Source organism: Drosophila sechellia, unplaced genomic scaffold (genome assembly GCF_004382195.2).
Source record: "Drosophila sechellia strain sech25 unplaced genomic scaffold, ASM438219v1 U_240, whole genome shotgun sequence".
NCBI lineage: Eukaryota > Metazoa > Arthropoda > Insecta > Diptera > Drosophilidae > Drosophila > Drosophila sechellia.
In genome coordinates, this window is record NW_022611183.1 from 21721 (window position 1) to 29973 (window position 8253).

Below are 8253 nucleotides of genomic sequence, written 5' to 3' on the forward strand. Positions count from 1 at the left end.
AGTTTACCACCCACTTAGTGCTGCACTATCAAGCAACACGACTCTTTGGAAACATCATCTAGCAATCATTAACGTTATACGGGCCTGGCACCCTCTATGGGTAAATGGCCTCATTTAAGAAGGACTTAAATCATTAATTTCTCATACTAGAATATTGACGCTCCATACACTGCATCTCACATTTGCCATATAGACAAAGTGACTTAGTGCTGAACTGTTTTCTTTTCGCTCGCCGCTACTAAGAAAATCCTTGTTAGTTTCTTTTCCTCCCCTAATTAATATGCTTAAATTCAGGGGGTAGTCCCATATGAGTTGAGGTTGTATATATAACTATATTTTGCCATAAATTCTTTATATATAAATGATAAAACAATCAATTAAATTCGTTATAAATAGTTCCAATAGTTCTTGTAAGCAAAGTCATTTTTATCCATTTAACGAACCAACGAAGAATAATAACAAAACCAAGATTTTTCTTTTTCCGAATCATTAATAAGAGACAATTCTAGATGAAAAATATTTCAATTTTTTATGCTAGACATTTCTCAGTATTATTTGATTGAAAAAGAAAATATTTCTCTTCGTTTTTCACATTCAAATGTGAGATAATGTTTTTCATTTCTTTTTTAATATTATGAATAAAATCATTATTTAATCCAATAATATACCATATGCTTATAAAAAATTTATAAACAACTTAATTAGCATAGTCTTACAACCCTCAACCATATGTAGTCCAAGCAGCACTATAAAATTAATTAAAGTACATAACAGCATGGACTGCGATATGCGTTCAAAATGTCGATGTTCATGTGTCCTGCAGTTCACACGATGACGCACAGTTTGCTGCGTTCTTCATCGACCCATGAGCCGAGTGATCCACCGCTTAGAGTTTTATAATTCAATTTTATATAATGTCAATATTGTTTTTATTGAAAGAAATTAAAAATACACCATTTTACTGGCATATATCAATTCCTTCAATAAATTTATTTTTATACCTAAAATAAATGTTGCGAAATGTCTTAGTTTCATATAAGCATTATGTATCATAATAATCTGGTTATGGTTTGCTATTTTGGGTGACACATACTGCAAAATTTATATAAAACATTAACCTGATGGATGACAGGTACAAACATTGTATATTTTAGGTTGTTGCATTAGCCAACGTATGCTCATAACATAGATGAACAATACATATTCGCAACGCGTGTATATTATGGTCCATATACACACACACTTATTTTGATTACCACACATTCAAAATTATTTTTATTTTAATTCGACTTCTACTTTCGAATTTAGTTTAGTTTCTTCGATTTCCATTTTCGAGAATTTGTTTTTATAGGAAACGCCGTTGTTGTAGTAAGTACTGCCACAAATACGCACAGCAACATTAATAATGTTAAAGTCTTTTTATGAGGTTGCCAAGCCCCACATATAAAATAAAAGCCATCTTCATTTTATTTTGACTTTAACTTTTGATTCCGTGGAATCATTTTGTAATATTTTTATTTTGGTAAATTGTATTTATTTGTATTATAACAAATATTTATTAACGATAAGGATATTATACAATAATGATCCTTCCGCAGGTTCACCTACGGAAACCTTGTTACGACTTTTACTTCCTCTAAATAATCAAGTTCGGTCAACTTTTGCGAAACAACCGTAACACGCAAGGCGTCACAGTGATCACGTCCGGAGACCTCACTAAATAATTCAATCGGTAGTAGCGACGGGCGGTGTGTACAAAGGGCAGGGACGTAATCAATGCGAGTTAATGACTCACACTTACTGGGAATTCCAAGTTCATGTGAACAGTTTCAGTTCACAATCCCAAGCATGAAAGTGGTTCAGCGGTTTACCCGGACCTCTCGGTCTAGGAAATACACGTTGATACTTTCATTGTAGCGCGCGTGCAGCCCAGGACATCTAAGGGCATCACAGACCTGTTATTGCTCAATCTCATTATTGCTAGACGCAATTTGTCCATTTAAGAAGCTAGTGTCCTTATAATGGGACAAACCAACAGGTACGGCTCCACTTACATAAACACATTCAAACACAATAAACATTTTACTGCCACCATGAATGAAGGCTACATAAGCTTCAGCACCATAATCCTGAAGATATCTATTTAATATATTTGAGTCTCGTTCGTTATCGGAATTAACCAGACAAATCACTCCACGAACTAAGAACGGCCATGCACCACCACCATAGATTCGAGAAAGAGCTATCAATCTGTCTTACACACTTATGTTCGGACCTGGTAAGTTTTCCCGTGTTGAGTCAAATTAAGCCGCAGGCTCCACTCCTGGTGGTGCCCTTCCGTCAATTCCTTTAAGTTTCAGCTTTGCAACCATACTTCCCCGGAGCCCAAAAGCTTTGGTTTCCCGGGAAGCGACTGAGAGAGCCATAAAAGTAGCTACACCCAATTGCTAGCTGGCATCGTTTATGGTTAGAACTAGGGCGGTATCTGATCGCCTTCGAACCTCTAACTTTCGTTCTTGATTAATGAAACATCTTTGGCAAATGCTTTCGCTTAAGTTAGTCTTACGACGGTCCAAGAATTTCACCTCTCGCGTCGTAATACTAATGCCCCAAACTGCTTCTATTAATCATTACCTCTTGATCTGAAAACCAATGAAAGCAGAACAGAGGTCTTATTTCATTATCCCATGCACAGAATATTCAGGCATTTGAAGCCTGCTTTAAGCACTCTAATTTGTTCAAAGTAATAGTACCGGCCCACAATAACACTCGTTTAAGAGCACTAGTGCAGGTTTTTAAATAGGAGGAACATATGAAAAATACAAGTATTTAATCACATATAAGAACTCCACCGGTAATACGCTTACATACATAAAGGTATAGTACTAACCACAATTGTAAGTTGTACTACCCGTATGAAGCACAAGTTCAACTACGAACGTTTTAACCGCAACAACTTTAATATACGCTATTGGAGCTGGAATTACCGCGGCTGCTGGCACCAGACTTGCCTCCAATTGGTCCTTGTTAAAGGATTTAAAGTGTACTCATTCCAATTACAGGGCCTCGGATATGAGTCCTGTATTGTTATTTTTCGTCACTACCTCCCCGAGCTGGGAGTGGGTAATTTACGCGCCTGCTGCCTTCCTTAGATGTGGTAGCCGTTTCTCAGGCTCCCTCTCCGGAATCGAACCCTGATTCCCCGTTACCCGTTGCAACCATGGTAGTCCTAGATACTACCATCAAAGTTGATAGGGCAGACATTTGAAAGATCTGTCGTCGGTACAAGACCATACGATCTGCATGTTATCTAGAGTTCAACCAATATAACGATCTTGCGATCGCTTGGTTTTAGCCTAATAAAAGCACATGTCCCATAAGGTTCATGTTTTAATTGCATGTATTAGCTCTAGAATTACCACAGTTATCCAAGTAACTGTTAACGATCTAAGGAACCATAACTGATATAATGAGCCTTTTGCGGTTTCACTTTTAATTCGTGTGTACTTAGACATGCATGGCTTAATCTTTGAGACAAGCATATAACTACTGGCAGGATCAACCAGAATAATGTTTTTCCTTCATATTCCATTCATATTTTTTGAATCGAAATAAGCAATATAATAGATATATAGATTTTTCACTTTATATAATTCCATGATTTTTATTATATTGAATAAAATTCAATATTTCGCCTTTGGGTAAAATTTTAAATATATAAATATAAGTAAAAATCTATTCGATTACGGCCATTTTTATATAGCATTCGTAATCCATATTTTCATTTTTAATTTATACTTGTTTTACCAATATAACAAGAATTTCATATAATTATTGTAATATATATGTTTCTATAATTTTATCTTTTTATATATACATATTTCATTATAAAATATCATTTTATTTCCAACATACATAATTATTGTATCCACACATGTACAATTTTTGTTTAACCAATATAAATATTAAGTTAAATCATTTGCATTTTGAAGATAATTTAAATTTATCTCTTTTCATATATCTCTCTGGTAATATATAACATAAAACCAAGCGCATATGATAATATTTCCACATTTAATATATAATTTTATATTTCTTTCATAAGAATCCATATTTGTATTATACCGTAACGATATAATAATCCAACTATACGGCAGGTAATAAATTAATATTTGCCTGCCTCCAAAATTAACGATAATATATGGAAACGATTTGTTATTCTATATATAATAGAAACTTGACTTTTGTTTCAACGATATTATCTAAAAGCGTATATTCCTATTATCCGCGGAGCCAAGTCCGTGTTCTATAGAACTGAGAAACAAATTTGTACGGATAATAATATACTTTATTTTATGTAACCAATATAAACATAATCCGAATAAATATTTCGAATAATGCGGGAGGTCGGCAACCACTGCTACCTATAGTAGTTTTTGAACCCGCTGTCCTCAAGCGGGTATTTTCAATTCCGTTTGCCACCCACATACGGTCTATTCTCTTATATATTAAGAGATTATAGGAACATTTCATTTTTTTTCCATTATTCATATATAATATGATTATTTTTTTTTTATACATATAATAAATATTAATTTTTATATGTTTATTATTTAATTTACTCATATAATTGCCAAATTCATATGAATACATAAGTTTTGAACAATATGAGAGGTCGGCAACCACTGCCTACCTATAGTAGTTTTTGAACCCTCTGTCGTAATTCCGGTCGTTTACACTACTATACCTCTCACTATAATGGCTTTTCTCTATAATACTAAGAGAATATGGGAATATCTCAGCATTTTTTCCCATATACATATAATAATTAACCATTTTCATATGTATATTATTTAATTTAATCATATAATTGCCAAATCATATGAATACATAAGTTTTGAACAATATGAGAGGTCGGCAACCACTGCCTACTATAGTAGTTTTTGAACCCTCTGTCGTAATTCCGGTCGTTTACACTACTATACCCTCTCACTATAATGGATTTTCTCTATAATACTAAGAGAATGTGGGAATATTTCAGCATTTTTTCCCTTATACATATAATAATTAATCATTTTCATATGTATATTATTTAATTTACTCATACAATTGCCAAATCATATGAATACATAAGTTTTGAACAATATGAGAGGTCGGCAACCACTGCCTACCTATAGTAGTTTTTGAACCCTCTGTCGTAATTCCGGTCGTTTACACTACTATACCCTCTCACTTAAATGGCTTTTCTCTATAATACTAAGAGAATATGGGAATATCTCAGCATTTTTTCCCATATACATATAATAATTAACCATTTTCATATGTATATTATTTAATTTAATCATATAATTGCCAAAATCATATGAATACATAAGTTTTGAACAATATGAGAGGTCGGCAACCACTGCCTACCTATAGTAGTTTTGAACCCTCTGTCGTAATTCCGGTCGTTTACACTACTATACCCTCTCACTATAATGGATTTTCTCTATAATACTAAGAGAATGTGGGAATATTTCAGCATTTTTTCCCTATACATATAATAATTAATCATTTTCATATGTATATTATTTAATTTACTCATACAATTGCCAAATCATATGAATACATAAGTTTTGAACATATGAGAGGTCGGCAACCACTGCCTACCTATAGTAGTTTTTGAACCCTCTGTCGTAATTCCGGTGGTTTACACTACTATACCTCTCACTTAAATGGCTTTTCTCTATAATACTAAGAGAATATGGAATATCTCTGCATTTTTTCCCATACATATATAATTAATCATTTTCGTATGTATATTATTTAATTTACTCATACAATTGCCAAATCATATGAATACATAGTTTTGAACAATATGAGAGGTCGGCAACCACTGCCTACCTATAGTAGTTTTTGAACCTCTGTCGTAATTCCGGTCGTTTACACTACTATACCCTCTCACTTAAATGGCTTTTCTCTATAATACTAAGAGAATATGGGAATATCTCTGCATTTTTTCCCATATACATATAATAATTAACCATTTTCATATGTATATTATTTAATTTATCATATAATTGCCAAATCATATGAATACATAAGTTTGAACAATATGAGAGGTCGGCAACCACTGCCTACCTATAGTAGTTTTTGAACCCTCTGTCGTAATTCGGTCGTTTACACTACTATACCCTCTCACTATAATGGTTTTCTCTATAATACTAAGAGAATTGGGAATATTCAGCATTTTTTCCCTTATCATATAATATTAATCATTTTCATATGTATATTATTTAATTTACTCATATATTGCCAAATCATATGAATACATAAGTTTGAACAATATGAGAGGTCGGCAACCACTGCCTACCTATAGTAGTTTTTGACCCTCTGTCGTAATTCCGGTCGTTTACACTACTATACCCTCTCACTATAATGGATTTTTCTATAATACTAAGAGAATGTGGGAATATTTCAGCATTTTTTCCCTATAACTATAATAATTAATCATTTTCATATGTATATTATTTAATTTACTCATAAATTGCCAAATCATATGAATACATAAGTTTTGAACCAATATGAGAGGTCGGCAACACTGCCTACCTATAGTAGTTTTTGAACCCTCTGTCGTATTCCGGTCGTTTACACTACCTATACCCTCTCACTTAATGGCTTTTCTCTATAATACTAAGAGAATATGGGAATATTCAGCATTTTTTCCCATATACATATAATAATTAACCATTTTCATATGTATATTTTTAATTTACATCATATAATTGCCAAAATCATATAATAATAGTTTGAACAATCATCAGAGGTCGAACGTCTTCCTCTATATATACTAAGATAATATGGGGAATATTTCATCATTTTTTCCTTATAATATAATAATTAATCATTTCATATGTATATTTTTTAATTTACTCGTATAATTGTCAAAATCCTATGAACACATAAGAGAATACAATATGAGAGGTCGGCGCAACTCATATAGTGTGTTGATGACGAGGTGTTTGGCAACTACTACAATCATAATTAGTTTATATATAAATTATATGAAAGGGACAATATCATATGCGTCACTAAATTGATGACGAGGTGTTTGGCAACTTGATACAATTCTTTAAAGTCTTTATATCAAAATTATATGATGGACAATATCATATGCGTCACTAAATTGATGACGAGGTGTTTGGCAACTTGACACAATTCATTAGTAGTCTATATTAATTATATGATAGGGACAATATCATATGCGTCACTAAATTGATGACGAGGTGTTTGCAACTTGATACAATTCTTAAAGTCTTATATCAAAAATTATAGATAGGACAATATCATATGCGTCACTAAATTGATGACGAGGTGTTTGGCAACTTGACACAATCATTAAAGTCTTATATTAATTATATGATAGGGACAATATCATATGCGTCACTAAATTGATGACGAGGTGTTTGGCAACTTGTACAACTTTAAAGTCTATATATCAAAATTATATGATAGGGACAATATCATATGCGTCACTAAATTGATGACGAGGTGTTTGGCAACTTGACACAATTCATTAAAGTCTGTAATTAATTATATGATAGGGACAATATCATATGCGTCACTAAATTGATGACGAGGTGTTTGGCAACTTGATACAATTCTTTAAAGTCTTTATATCAAAAATTATATGATAAGGACAATATCATATGCGTCACTAAATTGATGACGAGGTGTTTGGCAACTTGACACAATCATTAAAGTCTTTATATTAATTATATGATAGGACAATATCATATGCGTCACTAAATTGATGACGAGGTGTTTGGCAACTTGAACAATCTCTTAAAGTCTTTATATAAAAATTATATGATAGGACAATATCATATGCGTCACTAAATTGATGACGAGGTGTTTGGCAACTTGACACATTCATTAAAGTCTTTATATTAATTATATGATAGGACAATATCATATGCGTCACTAAATTGATGACGAGGTGTTTGGCAACTTGACACAATTCATTAAAGTCTTTATATTAATTATATGATAGGACAATATCATATGCGTCACTAAATTGATGACGAGGTGTTTGGCAACTTGATCAATTCTTTAAAGTCTTTATATCAAAAATTATATGATAGGGACAATATCATATGCGTCACTAAATTATTACGACGGTGTTGGCAACTTGACACAATCATTAAAGTCTTATATTAATTATATGATAGGGACAATATCATATGCGTCACTAAATTGATGACGAGGTGTTTG

General features: G+C 32.4%; 2 non-coding genes across 2 annotated transcripts; both read right to left on the bottom strand.

Moving 5' to 3' along the window:
* Positions 1-715: 715 nt before the first annotated feature.
* LOC116802884 lies at positions 716-894 on the bottom strand. The gene has a single exon (XR_004363228.1). It is a non-coding gene; the product is annotated as a 5.8S ribosomal RNA (ribosomal RNA).
* Positions 895-1581: 687 nt separating this feature from the next.
* On the bottom strand, positions 1582-3569 carry LOC116802886. Its single transcript, XR_004363230.1, has one exon. It is a non-coding gene; the product is annotated as a small subunit ribosomal RNA (ribosomal RNA).
* Between the last annotated feature and the right edge of the window lie 4684 nt (positions 3570-8253).